At 48.3% G+C, this 25,389-nt stretch overlaps 1 protein-coding gene across 9 annotated transcripts in view; it reads left to right on the top strand.

Annotated features, from left to right (window-relative positions):
* The first annotated feature begins 328 nt into the window (after positions 1-328).
* The window catches only part of CTIF (cap binding complex dependent translation initiation factor), a 294,942-nt gene continuing 269,881 nt past the window's right edge, over positions 329-25,389 (top strand). For 3 of the 9 annotated variants that reach the window (XM_036918634.2, XM_036918635.2, XM_036918636.2), the window contains exon 1: positions 331-519. The gene's annotated coding sequence lies outside the window, so the exon portion shown is untranslated. Of the gene's footprint in view, positions 520-1,128; positions 1,154-1,375; positions 1,510-1,634; positions 1,660-25,389 lie in introns of those variants that run through there. The other 6 variants (XM_036918630.2, XM_036918629.2, XM_036918637.2 and 3 more) reach the window with 5 other exon arrangements.

The raw sequence follows: 25,389 nt of genomic DNA on the forward strand, positions 1-25,389 counted from the left end.
GTTCGCTAGCGTAGCAGGGGAGGGGTCGTCGGGCGGTGAGTTCCGGTGTCGCTAGACTGGGCTGTCTCGGCTGCTCAGGCGGCATCCCCTGCGCCCCGGCGGCGGCTCCCTACTCTCCAAGGCCCGCCATCCCGGGAAAGAAAGGCGAACTACATTTCCCAGCAGTCCTCCAAACGCCCTCTTTCCTTTCAAGTCTTTGCACGTGGCCGGAGGAGCGGGCGGGGCCTGGACGTCACTCTCCTACATTCTCTTTCCTTGTGTCAGAGCAGGGATCATTTTTTTTTCCTTCCTCTACTCCCTCCCCCCCAACCCGCCCCTCCTTCCCTCTTTCCCTTCCCTCCCTCCCTCCCCTCTCCGCTGGGTTTGTGCGCTGGGGCGCCGGATCCTCTCCGCAGCCCGGACGCGCGGAACTCGAGGCAGGAGTCGGCTCGCTGGAGCCTCCTCCCTCCCTTCCCCTTCCCTGCCCCCTTCCCCCATCCCCGGACTTGGGCTCGGAGCCGTGGCCAGAGGAACCCCAAGGTGAGCATCCCCCCGTCCGCTCCCTTTAGTCATCTCAGCTTGCCGATCGATTCGGGTACCCGCCGGGAGGGCTGCGTGACGTGCGCGTGCTTACAGACAAATCCGGGAAAACCGACCCAAACAATTAACCCCCTTCCTCCTCCCTGCGCCCGGGTCAGCCGGGCGTCCGCGCCCATCCACCGGCCCCCACCTCTGTAGAGGACTTCACTCCACGATGTCGCCCCTCCCCAGGTTTGCCGCTTCCCTGCAGGGTCCTCTCCCGGGGGAGAGCCGTAGCTTTGGAGCTCCTTTGCGGTGGGGGCTCTTAGGGGGCGCACGGCTGGAGCCTGGCTCGCGTTGGAGCCGCGAGGTGTAGCCGCTGTCATGTCCCGGGTTCCGACCCGGGGGTCGGAAGAGAGCGAGCGCGATCCCTCCTCTCCCTTTTGTTTTGAAGCTCACATTTGCTGCATCAAGCAGTTGGTTTAGTACCAGCCAAACTTGCAGCTGTTCTGACCGTGCTCAGCTGAGGTAGGACGCGCGGTTCCGGGCGTGAGGCTGCTGCACTCGCGGCCGCCCTAGGGACCCCGAGAGAGTGTCTCCACGCCGCCCCGCCCTCCTCTGGTGACTGATTGTGTCTGTGGCAGCGGCCGTGCGAGTGAGTGTGCGCGCCCGTCCCCGCGAGCGCGGGGATGTCTGTCGTCTAGACAGGCTGCACCCTCCCTCCGTCCCCGGTGAGCCTGCGGGCCAAGGGGAGCGCGGGGGATGGGAGCAAAGGAGGAAACCGAATCGGTGGATACACTGCGGTCGCAGCTTTGGACATCCCCCACGGTGGTGTTTCTGTTGGCATTTTTTTTTTTATTCCTGTTGCCACGGTGTAATTGGGCCTGGGGAATAGATCCAAGGCCGAGCGGGGGTTAAGTTGACAGGCTCTGAAAAGCCAGCTCGCGGTGGCTAATGACCCGAGCGACGGCGGGGTGGGCTCCGGCTCGGGTTCTTCAGGACAACGAGCAGGTGACTGTCCGGGACATCTGTTGTCGGGGAGAGCGGGCAGGGGGCGGTGGCTCGGTCTGAGGCGGCGGAGGTCTGGGCCCCTCCCGGGCCGCGTGCCCCAGCCTGGGTGCCCCTGGAGGCGGCGTCCCGGCGAGCGCGCGTCTGAGTTGGGTATGTCTCTCCATTGCAGTTAAAAGACAATCGGAGGTCTGAGCCTCTCATCTGGGCGGCGTTGACTGGTTTCCTGGAGTTTTCGGGTTGGGGTAGAGGGGCAGGTGTTTGCAGGGAGGGGAGTGAGGTGTGTAAAGGCAAGGGATGGCTGGCGGCTCCAGGTGCGTCCTCACCCCGGGGAGTGAGGCGTCGCCTCCCCCGCCCAGCTGTTTGTGTGTGTACACACCGCTCTGGCGTGGGGGCGGGGGGCGGGGACCGCAGCCCGCGGCGTAGTGAGGACACGCGTGGGGCCCCGGCTCTCCGCGGGAATCGGACCCGCCAGCCAGCTCGTGGTCCCAGTTGGGCTCGTACGCGTGTGTGTCCCCGCGCTCGCGCCCGCTCCCGGGTGACTTAGGATGAGGGTAGTGTGACTGTGCGCCCTGAGACCAGGGGGCTTGCTTGTGCGCCGATCAAGCGCCGAATCGGTTAGGGAGTCCCGGTCCCGCGGTGCGGTTGGAGACATGCTGTTCCTCACTCCGCGTCCCTGACCTCCCCTGACCCCGCAGACTGGCCTCCTACTCCGTGACGCGGGGACTGGTGCTGCTGGGCTGGGAGGAGCCCCGGGCGCGCGCCTGTCGCCACCCCCGACTCGACACGCTCGGGTTGACCCCTGCACCACTCCGTGGGTTGCATGCCCGCACAGCTGTCGCTGCCCTCGTGGACCCTGGAGAGAACCAACGGGCTCTGCGTCCCTTCTCCCAATTCTTGGCCCCGGAGGCAGTGGGGGCCAAAGGCTGCCGGCCCTGCCCGGCCCGGGCCCAGCCCCAACTCAGCGCTTTCGCCCCCGTTGCTCCCCGGTGCTCAGCCGGCCACAAGCCTTAGCCGGCTTCTCCCACAAGGCTTCTGCGGGCCGGGGCTTATCTCCCAGGAGAGAGGCCAGGCTGCGGGCTTCTCGGCGGCTGGAGGCTCCGGAGAGTGAAAGTGACACAGCACAAGCGCCGCCGCCGGAGCCGGAGGAGAGAGGAAGGAGCCGCCCAGAGAGCCGGGAGGGGCCGCAGGCTGGCCGGCCTCGGTTCCTCCTGCCCAGCGCGGGGTCTGAGCCGAAAACCTCAGGAATCCTGGCTCCGAGCATGCTCTCACCGCGCGAGGAAAATTGCCAGGCTTTCATGAAAACCCAAGTACTTGGAACATAATGCACAGAGCAGACGTTCGAAAATGACCAGTCCCTCACAGGATGTACTCGTGTTGCCTGAGGAAACTTCCTTCGAGTTTTTGAAACAGGATTCGGTTTACACACAGATCATCTCATCTGCTGTGTCAAGTGTCTGTTCTGGATAATGTATACTTGGAGGCAGTAATTTTGTAACACATTCTGGGGTACAGTGTCATCAGTGATTAATAGATTGCTAAAGTAATAATCTGTATGGCTTTACAGGGCAGCCCCCTCACCCTGTATCTTCACATTGATTAAGAGGGTCCTATGAGATGGGGGATGGTAGATAACCCTATTTTACAGATGAGCACACTGAGGCTCAAAAAGTGCCGTGACTTGCCTGAGGCCTTTTGGTGGGGAAAGGGCTACTTTCCTCCTCTCTGTGATTTCTCTTTTTAGCCTATGGAATTTAATTTAAATAGTAGCCACTTTTATTTTTCTTTTCTCTTTTTGAGAGTAGGTTTTGATACCCTGAAGTACTGAACCCAAGAAAGGAGGTAAATTATACTAGTATTTATTTTTTGTCAAAACTCTTTTGATTTGTTATTAGTCCAAATGTTGTTCAGTGGTTATCAGCTTTGATACTTCTCATATATGTCAGCATCATACCTGCATGGAATAAATGCATATGGTATACATATTAATGCGACACATGCCAATATTCATACAGGTATGTTCATGGAGTCCTTATAGAATTCAAGGTTTGTTCTTTAGTTACTAGATTTTCAATCATCTGATTAAAAGTGTAGACCCCTGAGAAACCTCCCTGGTTGTACTCCCCATACCACGCGCTCCTCTATTTCCAGGGATGGGGAAACTGAAAAGATCAGAGCTCATACATGCCTGTTTGTATTTCTTAGAGTTTATGTACAGGAAGGTTCTCAGACACTGCCTGGAGGGTTTTTAGATGTGGCCAACTAATCAGCCATTCATTCACCAGGGTGTATTGAGCACCTATGTGTTTGTGTATCTTGAAGTGCATACAAAGAAAATTTAACATATGGTCCTTGCAACCGAAAGTATATTCTAGTTGCAGAGATAAATGTAAGATTTTAAGTTCAGCATATGTTTATTGAGCACCTATCATAGGCTCAACACTCACCTGTATTTGGGACACAAAGATACTGTAGCAGAAACATCTAAGTTATAATGCAATAAAATGAATGATTCAGACCCTACAGGAGGGAAGAAATCATAAGGATTTTAGAGAAGTCGCCTTGGGAGTTAGACAATCTCACATATGTTGGTTGCAAGGGACTCTTAATGCCTGCTCCTATCCTAGAGCAAATACAGAAGGAAGCAACAGAGGAAGAAGAGCCTTATGTCTCTTGTTACCCTGGACTTCAGGCTGTTTGGAACCTCTCAGGTGGGCCCAAAGGTATGTCCTTCTGTAGAACTTAGACAGCTAATGGGTAATGGCCCTGAAGCCAACCAACAGGTTACTCTGCTGAGCAAGGAGGAGCTGACAAGTTGCTCTCCAAGGCTCTGCCCCAGCTCTGCTGGGCTGTAAGGGGCAGTGACAGCCGATCGTCAGTGATAGGCTGTGGCTGTGGTCAAGGTTTCACTTAGGCCCTGCTGGGTTTGGTAGTTTCTGTCTCACAGGTTTGTATAGATGTTTTAATATATGCTTGCTTTTTATCTGTTCATTTCCAAACTCACTTCTGGAGTTCCTGATACTGTCCTCTAATTTCACCTCAGTTTTGGGGTCCACTGCCCCTGTTTTAAGGTTCTGTTGTTTGCAGTTCAGATGTTGAAGGAGGAAGCAGGAGGTGGTAGTTAGAATGAAGAGAGAATCCAGAGCCCAGATAGAGAACAGGAGGTACAAACAGACGGGCAAATTGCAATTTTTGGGAATTTTCCAAATGTGATGGCATTTCTGCATAGCTTACCCAATAATGTGGCAGCTTCTTCTGATGTTCTTTTGGGGGGATCCTTTACCTCTGGGCCTTGCTGCTGGCTCACTGGTCAACTGAGCTCAGCCGCTCACTTTCAGGTTCTGCTCTTCTGCCCCTCTGCCTCATCACACATGCAATTTAATGCCAGGATGGTGGCCTTCTCCCTGAATTATCACCATGCTGACTATTGACATCTGCCTCTTATTTCTGAATGACCCAGGCCAGAGCTGTGGTTCAGAGCAGTGTGAAAACAGAAGCATCCTCAGATCCTAGGCACCTGGAGGATGGAAGGGCCTTGTTGATGAACTCATCTCCATGTGAAGCCCTGAAGCCCTGAGAGGTGGAATGACTTGCCCAAAGTCACAGGGAGCCCTTGGCAGAGTGGGCCCAGAAATCCTGGATTTTGATGCCTCATCTGATCATCTTTCTTTATACTATGATGCTTTCTAGAAAAAAATGGAGTTCTTACATCCCAAAGAGTGAGAACTCTATGTCATCTTTCCTCTTGTTCTGAGAAAGGCTCTGGAATTCATCGTTTAGACTTGAGATTGCTTTCCTTTGGGATTAGCCTTCCCTACCCTGTCTTTCATCTTTGATTGGCATCCAGAAATCTGGCTGAGGTGGTGGGCCATGGGGCCTTCCAGTACCTTTTGGTTAGGTCTTTCCTTCCTATGGCAAAGTCCTCAGGAACCTCCCAGAACTGTGTGAAAAGCTGTTATGCATGTGCCTTTTCCTAGGAAGAGGACCTACAGATTTCATTTGGTTCTCATCTGACCAGAGTAAAGACAGCAGCAGCTGGGGGAGGGGGAGGGGAGCGGAGAGGGGTTGGTTGCACTGGGCACTATTAAAATTCCAACACTTGATTTGGATTTACAGTTAGCAAAGTATTTCACACAAATTATCTCATCTGCTTTTTACAATAGCCCTGTGAGGCTGTTACCATTATTTCCATTTTTCAGATGAGGAAACTGAGTCTCCATGATCAGTGACATGCCCAAGTCCTGAGTGACTAATAGAGCAGGTCTTCAGACTTTACATCCAGTGCGCGGGGCTGAGGTGGCCTCCCATGTCCAGTGCAAGGGGCACCTGTTCTAGCCTCAGAGATCATGGAGGGTTTCCTAAGGGAGACAATGCGGGAACTGAATGAATGGTGAGGAGGAAAGGGACAAGAGAAGGTCACTCATAGGCGAGGAATGGTATGTGCAAAGGTACAGAGGCTGGAGGCTGCCTGGGTATAGGAAGAGGTGGCAGTCGTGAAGTCAAGTACAAGGGTGGAGAGGCAGACAGGGCTTAGATGTGAGGAGCTTTGTGAGCTGGGCTATTAGCCTGTAGATAGAGCATGGAGGACAGGGCTTTAAGCAGAGACAAGCCTTGCTTCCATAGATCAGAAGGGAACATGACTGGGAGCCAGACAGCCACAAGGCTGATCAGGCAGTGACAGGCTCCATACAGTATCTAGGTCACAGGGGATGAGGCCTGGAGCCAGAGCTGTGTATATGGGAAGGGAGAGAAGGTTATATATTGAAAACATTTGGGCAGTAAAGTCTGCAGTGATGGCTAAGCTTTGGGGAATAAAGGAGAAGCCCCAGTGACCCTCGGTTTATGCCCCTTTAAAGCGGTAGATTGTGGCCTTCACCCACGTGTGAACTGGTGGCCACAGGAGCAGGTCTGCTGGGGAGCGGGTGAGAGGGAGGATGGTAGCGAGTTCAACATCTGACACGTTAAATTTGAATTGCTGGTCAGATAGCCCAGGGAAGCTCTCATAGGCAGTACGACCAGCAGAGTAGACGCCTCAGGAAGAAGCGTGGGCAGGAGCTACAGTCCTGGCAGTGGGGAAGGGTCTGCTGCTGAGTGTGACCACGGTGGGGCTGCTGGAGACAATAAGAAGCCCTCGTCCTCCTATTGTTAGAGAATCCTTTGTCACGCCAGACCGCTGTCGTCAGGGAAGCCAGGCAGGGATGCTGTGTCATGCTGGAGGCCCAGCTGGCAGAATCCAGCCACAGCTGAGAGTGCATTTCAGCTGGAAGCCTTGGAGTGTTCGGGGCCGGGAGGTTTTTCATTTTTCATGCCCACGGTGAGCAGAGGCTGGTCCGAGGACCTCGGCATGACATGGGTCCTGCTTCCGAGGAGCAGGCAGTCTAGCTGGGAGATAAGATGTAGACATGTGAAGTGACTAAAAAGCTGTAACGACCTGGGCAAATAGTAAAGTGCAAATTAAATGGGGAAGTGTTGCAGGTATTTATCTTCCAGCTGTCCTGCATTTTTGCAGAGCTGATGTGTTTTAGGCAGAGCTCCGGTCTTTTCATTTTTGAATCCTTACTACCTAAAATAGCACCTGAAACACTGTAGGTGTTCAGCCTACATTTGTGGATCTGCAGGAATGTGACCAGAGGTGCTTGTTTGAGGTGGGAGACCAGCCAAGGAAGATTCCCATGAACAAGTCCGAAGAGGGTATCCCAACACCGAGTTAAAATATTTTTAGTACCATAGTGGAGTAAAAATCTTGAAAACCTTCCAAGTACCAAACACCTAGAAGTGCTGCATAAAGTATAACTAGCATCCTTTCAGAGAACAGCTGAGCTCATAGATTGTGAGGGAAATCCCCAGAGAACTCACAAGTGAGCGAGGACAGTAAGCTTGCACTTAGGCTAGGCCAGTCCTGGGGGAGGAAGGGACGGTTGTGGGACCATTGAGGGTAGATACTAGGCTCAGAAACAAAGGGGACTGAATCCTGACAATGTCTCCTCCAGCGCTGGAGGTGAGCTGGGAGTTGGTATGGAGAGCCCTGCTAAGGTGGGCCCCTGAAAGGTTTTTACACTTGGAGAAAGGATAGAATGGACGTCAGCCCATTGGTATGGAGGGTAGTGTGGAGCTACTGGATTTGGGGTGAGGAAGAATGTTCCCTGGAATCTTGAAACCTCTTCGGTGACTTTGGATGTCCATGCCACATGGGGTCTGGAAGTCTCCAAGAGGAGGACTTAGCAATATAAAGCCTCCCGGGGCCAGCATCCCCCAGCCTGTAGGCTTGCAGCTCTCTGGGGTGCTAGGAAGACTCAGGGGCTCTACACCCTTCAGTGACTTAGGTCCCCACCTTGGTGAGAGGCTGCAGGCTTTAGGTGGGCTGAGTGAGTGAGGAGGAGGAAGAGAGAGGCCTTGGTGGGAACCTTTTAAAGGGGCTTTCGAGACACCTGCACACTGGTGGAGAAGGGCTGTTTCTGCCCCAGGGCTTCATCTCTTAGCAGAGGCCTGCAAACAATCCCTTCCAGGAATGCCACAGTGTTGTCCCCTGCTCCTTACTCAGGCCAGGCCCTTACAGAAGAGGCTTCTGTCCTGGTTCCCCTAGGGGTATGCTGTGTAAATTCCAGTTGCTGCTGGCCCCTCAGATCATGTGTCTTATTATCTCCCCTAAGCCCAGAGTCTGAGTTCTGAGAACTTCAAACTTGGGAGGCATCGCCGAGATCACCTAGTCCATCACCTACCTGGTGTAGGAGACCTCCTACCCCAGCATGCGCTCAAACACTTCCCACTGCTGGGAGTGTACTGCTTATGAGGCAGCACCATCCCTTCTTAAAAGGCCTTTGCAGCCAGGAAGGCTTCATATGAGCCTCAGGCACTGCCTGGCCCTTGCACCCATCACCCCTTCAGCTGTCCTGAGAGATGCCAGGCCTTTCACCATGCTGCTTGCTTCTGCTGGCAGGGCCTTAATTTGTCAAGCTAAGACTGTGAGAATCTAGCCAACTTCCATTCTTACGTAGCACAGAGGGAGCTTTTGAAGGTCCATGTAAGTTAGCTGATCTGGCTGCAAAGGCCGCAGTCTGTGATGTAGAAGTTTCCGTAAGCTTTGGTTAAGTGCTTTTCAGGTCACTATGAGAGCAGCAACAGCGCACACTGCAGGTTCCTTCCTCCAAGACCCAGAATACATTTCAGCTTGTAAATTAAGTGGTGCGGGAATCTGATGCTGGGAGCTGACGTTTACTGAGTGTCTGTTATATGCCAGGCACGGTGGTAGGTGTTCTCTGTATGCCTCACTAAATAAAAGTAAGTTCTGTGAGGGAGAGAGATGAAGAGGCTGAGACATGGAAATGCCTAACTATAGCTGGGACAATTGAGCCTGAAAGTTTCTCAGAAAGAATGTGTGTGGTTCCATCCAGAGTGGGTGGAGCTGACATTCCCTATGCTGTTCCCTTATAGGGCCTTCCTCTGAGACAGGCAATGTCATGATCTCACCAGTAGCTGAGAACCCATAGGCCTTTGCTGTATTTGTGGCCCATTTGCTGAGATACTCACAAGTTTGAACCATGAGGTCAAGAAGTGGCCTGCTGGAGAATCCACATCTTGGTGTGTCACTGAATAGGATGGTGTTCACAATCAGTGTTTCTTAGAACATGCAGTTTATCTGTCTCCTGATGTCTGCCTGCGGTGCCCCGGCTTTCTCAGGAAGCCAGCGGCTTTCTGCTCCTTTGCCTGTACAGGATGGCTGACGACTGCAGGGTTTGTATGTTTACCAGGGGCTATGTTAGGAGTTGCCTTCACAGTGAGGTGGCAGCAGCCAGCTGGACACCGGATGTGAGCTGCCAGTTTCATGTAGCACTCCATGCTGACAAGACCCAGTAGTGAGGGCCAGGGATTCTCATAAAGCCCCCAATACTCCTCTTTTCCCTCCAAAAGTTGTTCCTCATTTACCTCAATATTTTTAGCTTAAGGCTGTTACCCCCGTTTACATCCAGTTCAGTTTAGCAGATGTACATCAGATGCCTGCTGTGGGTCAGGCAGGTTCAGGCAAACCTGGCAGGGCCCCTACCTCCCATCCTTATCTTGGTGGAGAAGACAGAATGGCTTCGTGTTCATGTGATGTGGGTTCATGTAATGTGCTGGGTGCAGAGCAAGAAAAGTGCTGAGGCAGCCAGAAGTAGGGTTACTATAATTTTTTATCTAAACAGAGGCACTTATGAGAGGTGAAACAGAGTGCTCTTTAATAATCATGCCAGGACACAGGTGTAAACTGGGATTGTCTGGGGCAAATGGGGGCTTATGATCACATGGACCAGGGAGGGTGTATGTGTGTGATTCATTCCTGACACTACTACCAGTCATTTAACTGTGGTATGCTAATAGGGATGATGGAGGGGAGGGGCTTACCTACAAGAGAAACTGCCATCTACTTCCCCATTTTGCCTTGGGGATAGAGAGGAAAGCATTATCTGTTGGGACTATGGACTCAGACTTCTGATGTCTCACCATCATCAGAATGATGTTTTGGCGTTGGAGATGAAATTGTGGAGAGATAAAGACCCCCTGGCTTGTAAGATGTTACTGGCTACAGGTAAGAGAACAGTGGACTAACTGGCTTAAAAGCAAGGCATTTATTTATAGATTTACATAACCAGAAGTCTGAAGGTAGGGGTTTTAGGGTTGGTTAATTCAGTGGTTCAAAGATAATTTCAAGGACTCGTTCTAACTTTCTAGGCAATCATTTACATCATATTGGCCTTTGTCCTCAGGGTTGTCCCCTCATGGTCACAGTATGGCTGCTACTGCTCCACACGTCATGTTCTCATGTGATTGTATCCAAAGGCAGTCAGGAACATGAGTTTCTCCTTGTATCTTACATTACCAAACATGGAAAACTTCCCAAGTATCTCCTGCTAGAATTTCCATCAAGTCCCAATGGAGAGAAATGGGTTGATTCCCACGTCTCAGCTCCCTGGAGGCTGAGAAAGTTTGGTGCTTTCTGCCTCATCTATAGGAAGAGATGAGTTCTGTTTGAAGGAAATGAGGAGAGGAATGGTAGTTTGGTGAGCAATGATTAATATTTGCCTTACCAAGTCTCAATATGATTTTATTTACTTGAGGAGCTGTCAGCCTTATTGAAATAGAATTTTTTACACCTCAGTATAATTGAGGTTAAAAAAAAAAGCATACCCAACCCCTGGTTCTGGCAATCTACCTGCTTTCTTTCCCTGTAATTTTGCTTTTACTAGTAATTACGATTTCTTATCCCACAGGTAATGTTAGGGCCAAGGGGGCCATGTCCTGTGGGTGTTTTCTGTATGGTGTCAATAGGTGGATTCTGTGCTGCCTCCCCCCAGCCCCCCACTTACCCACCACTGGGGCCAGGTGGAGAGCTGCAGCGGACAGAAGTGCCCAGAGGGAGGGAGCCTGTGTTGCTGGTGGCCTGGGTAGCTGGTCTGGAGATGTCTGAGGGGCTGGTTAATGGCAGACAGTGGTCACCTATGCAGGTAGCTGTGAAGACTGAGAGAGGAAATTGTTTCTTAATGGCTTGGTCCTTGGATCCTACAGTCAGTTCTCTTGCCCATGCTGATGAGGAGCTCTGGCCCTAGGGAACAGAGGCTGTGGCAAGATGTGGTGGACACCATCCTCCCCTCCCCAGACCACTATCCCCTTCAGACACACAGCCCAGGCCATGGGGCAACCAGCCAGTCCTTGGGGGGCAAATCTGTCCCATCTGGGCTCTTCTCCACTCTGCTTATATGTGGTTTTGTCCTTCTCCTTCAGCGTTTTGTCTGTAACTCTCCTGTCATTCCAGTCATCCCTTTGATCCTTGCTTGATCCATTCTGGGAGATGAGGAGCACCTTGAATCCTATCCCAGAGTCATCATCAGTGGATTTCTCATAGGGCTAGGGCAGTGACTACCATGGGACCCATGCTCTGTGAAAACAAAAAATGTTTTTAAAGCAAAATGCATATTTGTAGAATGAGGAAAGGTACTTGCCCATTTTGGACATCTCTGCAGATTCCAAACCAGTTCAGTGTGGCACAGCACAGTGTCCTGGTTGAGATTTATGGGTCTCTGCATCAGCCTTCCCTGAAGAGGAGGGGAGGTAATCCACTATATTGTTAGGGGTTGAATTGTATCCCCCCTGCTAAAAGGTATGTTGAAGTCCTAACCCTCAGTACCTCGGAATGTGACTGTATTTGAACTTACAGCCCTTAAAAAGGTGATTCAAGCAAAATGAGGTCCTGTGGGTGGGCCCTAATCCAGTATGACAGGTGTCCTTAAAAGAAGAGGAGACAGGACACAAATGAGACACAGACCTAGGACACCAGGCGCAACCGCGTGAGGGCCCAGGGGGAAGGTGGCCGTCTGCGAGGCCAAGGGCAGAGGCCTCGGGAGAAACCAACCCTCCCGACACCTTAATCTTGGACTTCCAGACTCCAGAACTTTGAGAAAATAAATTTCTCTTACCTAGGCCTTGCGGTCTGTGCTATTTTGTTATGGTAGCCAGGCTACCAGTCTAAGCTTGTGTGGCTCCAAAGCCTGGACTCTGTGAGCCACTGTGTTTGGACAGTGGACAAGATGTCTACCAACTCAGATTGAACAGGTGGTATTTCTCCTGAAACCCTGGGGGCAATTTAATAATAACCTTTAAAACCCTAACATTTGTTAAGTATTACAGTGTTAAAGTGCTTGTGAGCACTTCACAAGTGTCCTCTTAATCACCTTTATAGCCTCTATTTTATAGTTGAGAAAATAAGGGCACAGAGTAGTTAAGTAATGTAACCTAGGGCACACAGCTAAAAGGTGGCTTAGACAATTTCATTCGTTTGCCTCTTAACCATCACACACAGATTGACAGGTTATGCTGAGATTAATAATATCCCTCATGGTGTTCTGAAAAGTTCAGCTGGCCTTAGGTTTGCCATTAGTGACCTGGGTGACCTCAGGCAAGTCATGTCACACTTGCATATTTTCTCCTCGGTGACCTCGGGGATTGGATGAGATGATATTTAACGGCCCTGATTGTCTCCCTCTGAGGTTCCTAGTGCCAGGCTTCAAGGCGGGGTATATCCCCAGCATGGACTGGCATAGGGCAGGCACCTGATGTCATCTTTGCCATTTGCCCACGCTGCGGGTGGCAGCTCTGTGTCTGTCTGATGAGGCCAATTGGACCTATGGGTTGGGTGTTTGCTTCTTCCTTATAAAGCTAATTTTTTTCAAAACGGTAGAAATTATCCTCACCTTGTGCCAGACCCCATTCTAGTCTTTTAGAATGTGGGCTTTGATTTACATCCACAGAAATGGTATGAGGAAAAGGTTGCTGGTGAACGAGGGAATGTTTTCTCCCTTTGGGGACAACACACTGAGGGTGGGTGACCACAGCCTCATTCATGCCACAGAGAAACCAGCCGTGGGGCAGCACACCTCAGAACCCATGTGGAGCCGAAGATCTCTACATCTTTAGCCTCGTCTTGTTTCCATTTCCCATGGGGCCCAGGTAGATGACAGACGGTGGGGGTAAAGGGCGGTGGGCATGGTTCCTGGATGCCACAGACTGAAAACAGTGCAGTAAGAGCAAGCAGGAGGTTGGCTGGGTGGCTTGTGGACACTCTCAGGGACCTGATTTTAAACCTTGGGCAGCCCAGCTCCTGGTTTATCTGCACAGGGTTTTAATGATTTTTAGTTACCTCATTAGAGACAAGTTTACTTAATGTATCTGCAATAGATGTAGAACCAGAAAAGCAGTAAGTGTCAAGTTCCTGGTACCCCAGTGGCCTGCTTATGACCTCCATTGCTCTGGAATCTGTGCTCTGAGCCAGCATGCAGATGGCCGGCTAGGAAGAGGCCTCAGGTCCTAATGGGTGACTAGATGCTGCACAAGCCTGATTGTTTTAAATGGGTAGTTGTCCCTCATCACCTCGTGTAGTGCTCTTGTCCGTGGCACCAGGGGTTTTAACCCCTGGTATTCTTGGGAGGAGGTCAGGGAGCCAGCAGGGCTAATGTGCTTCTTCCAGTGGGGGAAATAGAGGCAAGAGGAACCAGGAGGCTTGGCCAAAGTCACATAGCACATTTGCCAGGAAAACAAAGACGGGCTGGTGCTCCATTCAGTAAACTCCCTCTTCTACACCTTAAAGTGTGACATTCACCGTGAATATTCACTGTACTGATGGAGGCTGATTTTCAATTGAATATCTGTGAACTGGTAAAAAATTTTAAACTATATATTCATTTAAATGTACATTAAAGAAAAAAGGCATAACTAGTACATGGAACTTGTCATTTTATTATTCCATTAAGGGGACATATTTGCAGGAAGCTAAGTTTAATAAAAAGTCAATGCAAGGTCAGTGATTAAATTACAGCAGGTATAGGGGTATGGCAGACAACCCCGAGGTGGTGAATTTGGGGAATGCTGTATAAGCAAGTATCTAGGTTGGGCTTATATCACTTGGCACTGGGAAAGTTTTGAATAATGCATGTCTGATTTCAGCCCAAGGCAGCCTCTTTTCATGTAACAAATGCAGGTTCCTAAATATTTATTCACATAAAACTTTTATACATTTGATTGCAATTTGAGTTCACAGATGGTGGTCATTGCCCAAAGACAATTGTAGTTAATGTTTTCATAAAGAAAAGAAACCTTTTCTATAGATTCCAGTTTTTTTCAAAAGCACCCATTTTGCAAATTTTGGCTTTTAAGCAATAACTTCTTTTATCCAGGATTTTGATATCCAGAAACTTCTCAACTGGCACCTGAATAACTTCTGCCCAATTACAGTTAATAAACTTTTTAGAAAGATCATCTTATCAGCAAACATGCTACAATAAAAAGTGTTCTATTTGATGTCCATTTTCCAACCAATGATAAATACTCTTGCCAAAAGTTAACTGAAGTTAGCATTTTAGAACTAACTCATTCTAATAAACTTGACAAAGTTTTGCTACTCAAATTCAGATAATCTATAAGAGTTATCTTGAAGTTAAGACAACTGCATGTAACACTGGACTCAACATTTTTAGGCCAGAATATTCTCTTCCATATTGTGAGAATGGTGAGTGATGGTTCATATCTTCTGAACCCCAAATCAAGACGTACATTTGAATATTTGAAGTCAGGACTTCTCCAACTGTCATCTTCTATCTACATTAGGACTCTGGGGTCTCATTCTCAAATATGTGCTCATCAAATTAAAATTTCTTTTTTTTTTTTAAAAAAAATATTGGCCCTACCATCAGACCCTTCTGAGACCTGCTTTTTCTTTCTTGTTTTCCCCCAAATATCTTATGATTCTGCTCCCAGTACAATGTGGGGGGGGGGGCAGAGTTCTGTAACACCAAGCAATTCTCTGACACCACCTGAGTGTCCTGCGATTCAACTCATTTCTAAAACTACCTGGAGAAAGAGTTAGAGCCCACAAGTTAAAGGCTCTATCCCACAAGACCATACCTCCCTTCCCCAAGGTCAAACACTGCACTTCTGACTGTCTGGCTATAGACTGGAGGTTCCATTGACCACCCTCCTTGGGTTTGATTAATTTGTTAAAGTGTCTCCCAGAACTCGGAGAAACATTTTACTTACCAAATCACCTGTTTATTAGAAAAGGATGTAACTCAGGAACAGCCAGGTGAAAGAGATGCACAGAGCGAGGTAATGGGGAAAGGGCACAGAACTTCATGTTCTCTCAAAGCACGCATTCACCGCAGAAGCCCTGGGAACCCTATCCTTTGGTTTTAATGGAGGCTTTATTACATAGGTGTGACTGATTCAATCACTGGCCATTGACAGTTGATTCCCAAAGGAAAAGAGAAGTAGTCAAAGCTGCATTTGGAGCACAGACGTGCTCTGTTGTGTTCTGTCAGTTGAAGAGGGCATCCTGAAAAAAAAAGTGACACTGAGGCCATTGCTTTCCATCTACAGCACACACCCTGGGCTTCCTGAAGGCTGGGCACAGGGGTGGGGTGTCTCCTGATTCATCTCTGGAGCCCTCCTGCAGCCAGCAGAGTCTTACCACAGTAGAGTTGCTCTGAGAAGGCCAATAACTGTTCAGGGCCAGGTGGAGGGGAGAGAGACACTCCCAAGGGCCTGTACTTCTGTATTTCTTTCTTCAAATAACTTTACAATTTTTATTTACCAATAAATCAATTCTAATAATATTTGCCATGTGCCAAGCATTGTATCAAGTGCTTTAAAATTATTAAGTGGTTTAATCCTTACAAGACCCCTATGAGATGGCTATTATTATTACCATCCCCATTTTAGAGAAGAGAAAATTGAGACAGCTAACAGAGAGGTTAAGTAATTTGCCTAAGGTCACACAGCTAATAGGTGGCAAAGGCAAGGTTTGAATTCAGCAGTCTGGCTCCAGAGTCCATGTGCTTCTCTGCTGCTCCATGCTGCCACTCACTGGTGACTTGATGTGAAAATTGGGCGGAGTAGGCCCTGCGGACTAGAACTGGTACAGGGGTGGTCAGCATCTTGCCCTCATCCTTGGCTCTTCTCTGCAGCTCCCAGGGCCCTCAGGGCCATATTGGATAACATCAGGAGGCTGTAAGGTTAGCAAATTAGTAGAGTCCTATGTTTGTAGAGGGGATTTTAGCTTGTTTTGTTTTCTACAGGAGCTGATTCTGGTTGTTGGGAACTCAACAGACCTATAATTGTAGAAAGTACTTTATTCCCTGGGAGTAAAGACTCCCGACAAATACCATTTCTAGATGATCATAATTAAATGCCCAATAAAAGTATGTGTGCAGAGATCAAGGTCCACATTTACTCCAGAACATTTATTCCAGAATAATAACTGGAAGAAGGCATCTTTCAATTAATTGCAGTGACCCAAGCAATTATTAAAACCAGTAAATCTGTTTGGAGCCAGTTCCCTGGGCCAAAGTGATTTACCTGAGAATGAAGCCATAAAATTCAGCAAGAGCTGACTTCCCACTGAATGTCACCTTCCCAGCTCCCTCTTACCAATAACCCTAAATCAGCCTTGGACAGTGAAGAGATTAGTGGCAGCATTTCTTGGGGGTGTGGGAACCTGGGGCTACAGAGGGGTCTTCCTTGCATGCAGATTGGCTGTCTTGACGGAGCTCACTTTCCCATGAGCAAATCTTCAGGGAGGAAATACAGCCTTCTCTGCCCTTTGGGTGGAAACAGTCTTAGGAGCAGGGGAGGGGAGGCGAGGCTGACTCACATTTACTGCCAATGGGAAGCTGACCTTGATCTTGGTTGTGGTTTGAAAGTGCCTGGGGTCTCGGGGCAGAGTTTTTTCTTTGGTATTTTGGCTGGTTTCGACTGGTATTTATTAAATTTATTCATTTAAGAGGATTCCTGATTCCATGGGGACCCCCCCATCCCCAATCCTGGCCAGTGGCTCCTTTGCCCTGGACAGAAGGGTCTCCTATTCTGAAGTTTTTGCTGTCCCTGCCTTTTCTCCTCTGTTTGTGTCCCTGGCTGCTACCCTGGGGCTAAGGATCTCAGGGGCATGTAGGGAGGCTCTTTCTAAGTGCTCCCTTCTGCCCGGGGCCCCTGGCCCTGCCTCCTACTCCACCACCCACCAAATGATGAAAGAATCTTCCTGGCAACAGGAATCCCAGTTCCTTCTCAGTTGGAGATTTTCTATTTTGGGAAAAGGATTCTAAAGTCTTCTGATTTCTTTTTGGCTGCTTCCAGGCCACTCTTTGCTCTCCCTCGGTTTATCCACATTGGGGTTTTCCTTGTTCTCAGAAGCCAGCTTCTCCAAAGTGCCCCCTCCCTATGGTCCTGCCTGCTTTAGGCATGACCAGAGTTGATCATGGGATGTTCCAAAGGCCAGAAGGTCCCAAAGGGAATGGGGCCTCTGTGGGCATCAATGGCATCCCTTTAACCAAATGATTTGCCTGCCGCCTGGAATGCAAGTAGAGGCCCGAGGCTGCCCATGTGGGGATGGAGGCCCTGCTGGGGTGGTGGCGGGCAGGGTTCAGGTCAGTGCCAAGGTCCTGAGGCAGCTTCTGTGTTGTGGACAGTCCCTCCCTAGGCCTCGATGAAGGTCTCCAAAGCCTGGCTGGCTAGCTTATCATAGAAGTATATTTGACCCCATTCACCTAATAATTAACTATAGGCCAAAGAGCAGGTCCTTGAACAAAATGAAGCTGTTTAATTAGGGGGGAGATATTTTGGAAAGTAGAAGCTCATTGAAGATATCTCATTAGTATGTTTGGTTGTGTTTTTAACAACTTGTAAAGAATGTTATTGACAATGTGGTGGCCCCATTACCCTCAAGTACATTTTTTTTTTTTAGATAATTATTTTTTATTGAAGGGTAGTTGACACACAGTATTACATTACATTAGTTTCAGGTGTACAACACAGTGATTCAACATTTATATACATGATAATTCTAGGTACCAGCTATCACCATACCAAGTTGTTACAATATTTTGACTATATTCCTTATGCTATACATTACATCCCGGTTACTTATTTATTTTACAATTGGAAGTGTGTACTTTTTTTTTGGTTGTTGTTGTTAGGGCATCTCTCATATTTATTGATCAAATGGTTGTTAACAACAATAAAATTCTGTATAGGGGAGTCAATGCTCAATGCACAATCATTAATCCACCCCAAGCCTAATTTTCGTCAGTCTCCAATCTTCTGAAGCATAACGAACAAGTTCTTACATGGAGAACAAATTCTTACATAGTGAGTAAGTTACATGGTGAACAGTACAAGGGCAGTCATCACAGAAACTTTTGGTTTTGCTCATGCATTATGAACTATAAACAGTCAGTTCAAATATGAATACACATTTGATTTTTATACTTGATTTATATGTGGATACCACATTTCTCTCTTTATTATTTTTAATAAAATGCTGAAGTGGTAGGTAGATACAACATAAAGGTAGAAAACAGAGTTTAGTGTTGTAAGAGAGCAAATGTAGATGATCAGGTGTGTGCCTGTAGACTATGTGTTAATCCAAGCTAGACAAGGGCAATAAAACATCCACATATGCAGAAGATTTCTCTCAGAACAGGGAGGGTGAGGTTCTAAGCCTCACCTCTGTTGATCCCCAATTTCTCACCTGATGACCCCCCTGCGACTGTGCCTGTCTTAGGTTGTTCCTCCCTTGAGGAATCTTACCCGTCTCTGGCTAACCAGTCATCTTCCGGGGCCATACAGGGAAACGTAAAGTTGGTAAGTGAGAGAGAAGCCTTATTGTTTGAAATGGTTAGCTTTTTATTTCTTTGCATATTTATGCCCTGTAGCTTCTATGCCCAGCATTTGTCTTGAGGTATCTTTACCACTTGGAGGAGTTATGATACTCGGTAAATTTGATATGAGGCACGAATTCTATTTAAGAATTCGTTGTAATTAGGAAGGAAGAAGAAAAGCTTTAGAAGTAGCAGGTGGGAGAAAACATGGGAAGATTGATTATTTCTTTGACATATCTTCTTGTAGAGTAACTTCAGCATGTATAGATTTTAAGCTACTACTTAAATTGCGCACACACATTAACATAATAGGAGTATAGTTACATAACCAAAGCATACCTGTAATTACCAGCCATCTCCAGTGAAACCAAGAAAACCAGTTAGGCACCCTAGGCATTTGTGAAAACTTATCAATGATATGATGGTTATTATCTAACTGAATTTGAATAGTTTGAGAAAAATCAGACAAATTAAAACAACCCATTCCTGGGCACTGTTCACATCCCATATGTTCTTTTAACAGTAAATAGTCTGTAGTTGTAAGATTTTGGAGCGCTACAATTTGCACTTCTCCTAATTCTTGGTTGAGTTCCAACAGTATAGATCCAGTCAAATTTGTTGTTTTACTGTATGCACAGGCCAGCTTAGATATCTCCTTCATTCCCATGGCAAGTCCAGGAGCTGGTGGGATGAGTGCATCTACAGCTGTAGCAGTGCGTGGATCTTTGTTGGGGTTTTTTGATGATCATCTTCTGGCATGAGTCTTCCCGAGAGTGCTGATGTTGGAAGTTCTCTTTCATATCGTATCTTAGTTCATTTTCGGGGTAGCCAAATTAGGCTTTGATCCTCTGTATAAACACAAACAGACCCTTTGCCTACACTTTTATATGTCCTTTATATCATTGTGTAGAACTCATTAGAGGTCACCACATAGGAACTGCATTTTTTTTTTTTAATCATTAATCTACACTTACATGATGAATACTTTGTTTACTAGGCTCTCCCCTATACCAGGTCCCCCCTATATACTCCTTTACAGTCACTGTCCATCAGCGTAGCAACCTGTTGTAGAATCACTACTTGTCTTCAAGTACATTTGAAGCAAAGAAGTCACCTCCGCCTCACACTGAATACTGTGTTAATGTATGCATATTATATCCCTTTCCCCCTCTAATAGCAGTTGGTTGATTTGCAGTCATGTTAAATAATTTTGTATTCTTAATTAGCCTGGTTTTGCAATTTGTGTCAAGTCCTGTTTACAACTGTTTTCCACAGACCCCAAGCTCTGTGGCTCTGTTGTATCACCGCCTTCATCAGCCACACATTCTCCACAGAGCATCTAGTTTTAGTTTGTGTTTCCCAACTGTCAAGGGCTTTTCCTTCCCTCCTCCCAAGGGAAACAGCTGAGAAATCGCCAGAATTGCCGTACCCTTAAATAACACCAGCTGCCATTCATTTGTGCTGTATTTGATGAATTTACTAAGGGCTCTCATGCCTCCTGTGTGGGGGTAGGCATTATTATTGTTGCTGTACTCTGAAGGTACTCCGAAAGTTAAGTCTCACACAACACTCAGCAGCTGACAGCAGGGCCATGGGCCATATCTGCTCACTATCAGTCTTGTGCCACACCATGGAACCAGCCATAGACACCAGAGGTGGGGGCTTTAGTGTTGTAAAATGGGGATAAGAATAGTGCCTATTTCATAGGACCCCTGTGAGACTAAAGTGAGTTATGTGTGCTTAGGACAGTTACTGTTGACTGTCATGAGCTCTTAGGATCTGTAGTATTAGGACCCTCACCCCATTGTGTGCCAGACATTGTGCGAGACAGATGGGTCATGTGCTTCAGTGCACCATCCAGAAATTCAGGTAAAACCCAGGCGCCGATAACTGACTGTCATTCAAGGTGGGAAGGTCGGTCTGTGCGTGTGACTTTGTGGCTGTGCTCACCAAGCGTCTCATGTTCGAGCCTCCCTTTCCTTTGCTAGGATAGGTTGACCAGGAGGCCAAGGGTGGACAGAGCTGAAAGCAGGATGGTTTCTGGAAGCATATCGCCCTTCAGTCAGGGATCCAGGGGTGCTCCGGGCGTTTTTAACCTTCAGCAAGTGTCGCCAGCCCATCTTAGGGAGCCCAAGGCTGCAGTCACCGGGCATTCTGGCTCCTCATCTCACTCACTACCCTCTCTGTGTCACCAAGTACACACACACAGAAGAATAAAACCACCAGTGGGGGAAGTGTCTGGTGTGTAAAGGAAGGGGAGCACAATCATTCATTCAGCCAGTGTGTACTGCAATATACCAGGCTCTGTTCTAGCTGCCAGGGGTGCCACTGGGGGCAGGCCAGAGCCTCATGGAGCCCTGAGTAGACAAGCTTGTGAAGGTGATAAAGCAGAGGCCAAGGGCTCAGGTGGGGGGATTCCTGACTGTGGGGTGTCTGGGAGAGGGTGAGGAGCATGATCTGTTTGAGGAGCAGCAGGAGGCCATCGGTGCTGGAGAAGAGGGAGGAAGGGCAGGGAGAGAGGCAGGTCCCCCTGCAGCCAGGTCAGAGGGGCCAGATCTTGTTTGGACTTGGCCCTGCACTCATAGTAGCATAAGAAGCCTTTGGAGGCTTTGAAGGGCATGATCAGAGACTGTGCTTGGGTTATGACCTAGGGAGGGGAGAAACTCATCCTTTGGGCCACCTCGCAGAGGGCTGCAATTTTGGAACCTCCTGCATCTCCTGCATTTCCAGTTTATCCAGGAGCCTCCTGCTTCACACCCTTCAGGACTGCCGCCCTCACTGGGGACATTCCAGTGACCTCCCAGAGGCTGGGGCTGTTTGCTTTTTGGCAGAATTCCCTCTCCTGATTGTGAGCTTGTAGGATGTAACTCATCTTTTTGCCCCTCTTAGTGAGTGACACGTAGTAGGCCTCCCCAAAGCTGGTAGAGAAGAGAGAGGAGGTAAAATCTAGACTAGGTCCTTGGCCAGCCAGCACCTGGGGGGAGGCACTTAGAGGGGAAGGAGTTGAGGTTTTCAAGGCCAAGATGGGCTTGTGGGTGGATGGTGGGGGTGGGGGGATTGCCTTCAGGCGGGTTGGGGTGGGGCTGGGGGCAGATGGCAGCCAGATACAACCCGGACAGACCCAGCAGGGGCAAGCATTCTTCTCAGTGCTGTTGCTGCAACCCGGTTCTAGCACCCCATTCCACTGCTTGAGTTTGGAGTGACAGCTGGGAGGCAGCAGCTGCCTCTGGGGCCAGCCTCTTCCTCCTGCATGCCTCCTGGAGAGGCATTTCCCTTTGGGGTATGAGTTCCGGGACTTTGTCTCCTGCCGAAGGAAATGATAGCTTTGGAAAGATGACAAGAGAGACACTTTTTGGAGGGGATAAATAACGCTGGCGTTAGGCCAAAGGACAGTGCTTCCTGGGCACTCCTATTTGGCTTGCACTATGCCACGGCCGGTGGCCCACCTGTTTCAAGGCCTGGCTGAGAAACTGTAGGTTTGGATTTTTATGCAATCATTATATTTTTTTAATGCCTACGAAGTGCGTAGTAAAAGAGCTGGTAGTTTCTTTATTCAACAAACTTATTCAACAGATATTTTTGAGCAGCAGCTATGTACCAGGCTCTTTTCTAGGATCCAGGAATATAGCATGTGAAGAAAACAAAAAAAATTCTTGTCCTCGAAAGGGGAACCCTCCTACACTGCTGGTGGGAATGTAAATTAGTTCAACCATTGTGGAAAGCAATATGGAGGTTCCTCAAAATGCTCAAAATAGACTTACCATTTGACCCAGGAATTCCACTTCTAGGAATTTACCCTAAGGAAGCAGCACTCCAATTTGAAAAAGACAGATGCACCCCTATGTTTATCGCTGCACTATTTACAATAGCCAAGAAATGGGAGCAACCTAAGTGTCCATCAGTAGATGAATGGATAAAGAAGACGTGGTACATATACACAATGGAATATTATTCAGCCATGAGAAGAAAACAAGTCCTACCATTTGCAACAACATGGATGGAGCTAGAGGGTATTATGCTCAGTGAAATAAGCCAAGCAGAGAAAAACAAATACCAAATGATTTCACTCATCTGTGGAGTATAAAAACAAAAGAAAAACTGAAGGAACAAAACAGCAGCAGAATCACAGAACCCAAGAATGGACTAACAGTTACCAAAGGGAAAGAGACTGGGGAGAATGGGAGGGTAGGAAGGGATAAGGGTGGGGAAGAAGAAAGGGGTTATTATGATTAGAATGTATAATGTGGGGGGTGGGGGAAAGGGGAGAGCTTTGCAACACAGAGAAGACAAGTAGTGATTCTACAACATCTTACTATGCTGATGGACAGTGACTGTAATGGGGTTTGTGGGGGGGACTTGGGGTAGGGGAGAGCCTAGTAAACATAAATAAAAATAAAAATAAAATAAATAAATAAAAAATTCTTGTCCTCAATGTCTAGTCTTACAATAAGAGGTCATCTTTAAAGAAAGACTTCTCAGAATCTTTAAATATGAGCTCCTGCAGTTCATGTAGGTATTGGTTTAAGAATCATGAGCTTTGTGACACGGAGGCATGGGTCGGGGGGGTGGTTGGGGTGTTCCAGGGACAGGGAAGCAGAAACTGCTACCAAAGTCCTGTCAGTCAGGGAGGAGGACACCCTGTCCTCTTGTGATATGGCAGAAGTCAGGTAAGAGTGGGATTCTCCTTACAAACCTGAGCTTGTAAATAGCCTTTTCTGAACATGTTTATGTTGTGGGGGTAACTTATCCACAGCTGGTCTTCTGACAGGCCAAGTATTGTTGAGTATTTTCTTTGGGCCTGGGTACACAGGGCTGGTGAAAAGATGTGCTCCCTGCCATAAGGACTAATGTGGTCAAACAGTTTGCAAACAAAACAAGGGCAAGTCTGTTCAGAGTCACCTCATGTGGCTGGGCCTGAGAGTGCTGTGGAGATAACAGTGGGAGCAGTCTTGTAAGGCTTCCTGGAGGAGGTGACTCTTAGGCTGGTCAGAAAGAAGTGGGCAAGGTGTTCTCAGAGAGGTGGTAACATGTGAGGTAGTAACAGTGCTTGTGTCTGCCGGGCACTGTAACTGGCCTGTCATGATGGTGTTGGCGATGCGAGTGGGCTAGAGGTTAGAGGGCAAGGGGGCAGTGCAAACCTGGTGGGGGCTTGACTTGTTCTGCACCTGGGGGCATTTGGAGGTTTAGCAGCAAAGGAGTAGCCTGGGAATGGTGGTGTTTTCAAGTGTTTAGGGTGTCAGGGATGGGAACAGATGGATATGTCATGGGGTCATGGGTAAATCACTCTTTCTGCACCTTGACTTCCCTTATCTGTAAAATGACGTAAGATTTCTAATCCTGGCTATTTCACAAGATTTCTAATCCTGTTGTGACTCTTAGCTTTAAGAATATGTGACAAGGCTTCAAAAAAAAAAAGTGTTAATTCAAGAAAAAGCCCAGGCTGTTGGTGTCAGGATCCCCTTCTCACTTCAGCTTCCTGTATCTGGGAGGCAGCAAGAAGTGAGCGAGGAATCTCATGTGCTTGTGGGTGAGTGACCCCGTCCACATGTCAGAGAACCAAGGAAGGGGGAAAGTGAGCTCACGAGCATTCTGCCCAGCTTGTGCCCTGCCCCTACCACTGGGGGCGGAGGCGGGAGGGCCCCTGAGCCAGAGCTGCAGCCACTCTGCCCCCTTTCACAGGGTGGCAAGCTCATCAGTGTTGGAGCCCCACGGATGAAGCAGCACTGGCAGACTCTCCTTCTGTACTAGCGCCCAGGCTGCCACCACAAACAGATTTATTTCCTCTTGGTTCTGGAGACGAGCGGCCCAAGATCAAGGTGTTAGCAGGCCTCTCTGCTTGGCTTACAGATGGCCACTTCTCACTGTGTCCTCATGGAGTCTTTCCTTTGTGTGCAGCTGTGTCCTAATCTCCTCTTATAAGGAGACCAGTCTATTGGATTATGACCTCATTTTACCTTATTACCTCTTTAAAGGCACCATCTCGAAATAAAGTCACATTCGGGGGTACTGGGAATTAGGACTTCAACAAATGTACCTGGGCGGGGGACACAATTTATGCCATAACACATGCTTGCAGGATCTCTGTAGTAGGCATACTTCTGGAGGAAAAGGGGAGGGAGAATTGTACAGTTCCTGGGAGCTGTCATGCCCTTGATTTGGGGGAGGTAGGGCCCCACTGAGAAATATGACAAGGCGAACAGAGACGAATGAGTGATTTAGGGCACTCAGCAAACTTAAATTAGATTCACTTAAGTAAACTTCATAAATAAAAGCCCCCTGAATTTCAAAAGAGTTCAATTAATTTGATTTATAAAAGATTTCATAGCAGGTTTCCCTCTCATACCCCACCTCATTGGCATGCTTGAGAAGTGATTCAATTTAACACCATGTGATTAAAGCACGATGTTTTCAGAACCTACCCATTGAAAGCAGGAGGGACAGCCTGTAATTAAAATTCTGCTGAATCTTCCTCCTCGAAAGACCTGATGAGTTCACAACAGTTGACAGTTAAGAAGCTGGGGCATCTACCCTGGTGAGTGTGTGCAGGGATCCCGCCAGACTTGGGGGAGGGCAGCCCTGCCCGGGCTGGACTGTGCCTCCTTGTCCTAGGAGCCCACTGGATCTATGTCAACAACAACTCAACCTATAGTCCTTTTTGACCTCTGTCACTTGTGGGCAGTGGTTTTGTTTCTGTCAGTTTAGAGGTTAG

The sequence above is a fragment of the Manis pentadactyla genome, chromosome 6 (assembly GCF_030020395.1).
Source record: "Manis pentadactyla isolate mManPen7 chromosome 6, mManPen7.hap1, whole genome shotgun sequence".
Lineage (NCBI taxonomy): Eukaryota > Metazoa > Chordata > Mammalia > Pholidota > Manidae > Manis > Manis pentadactyla.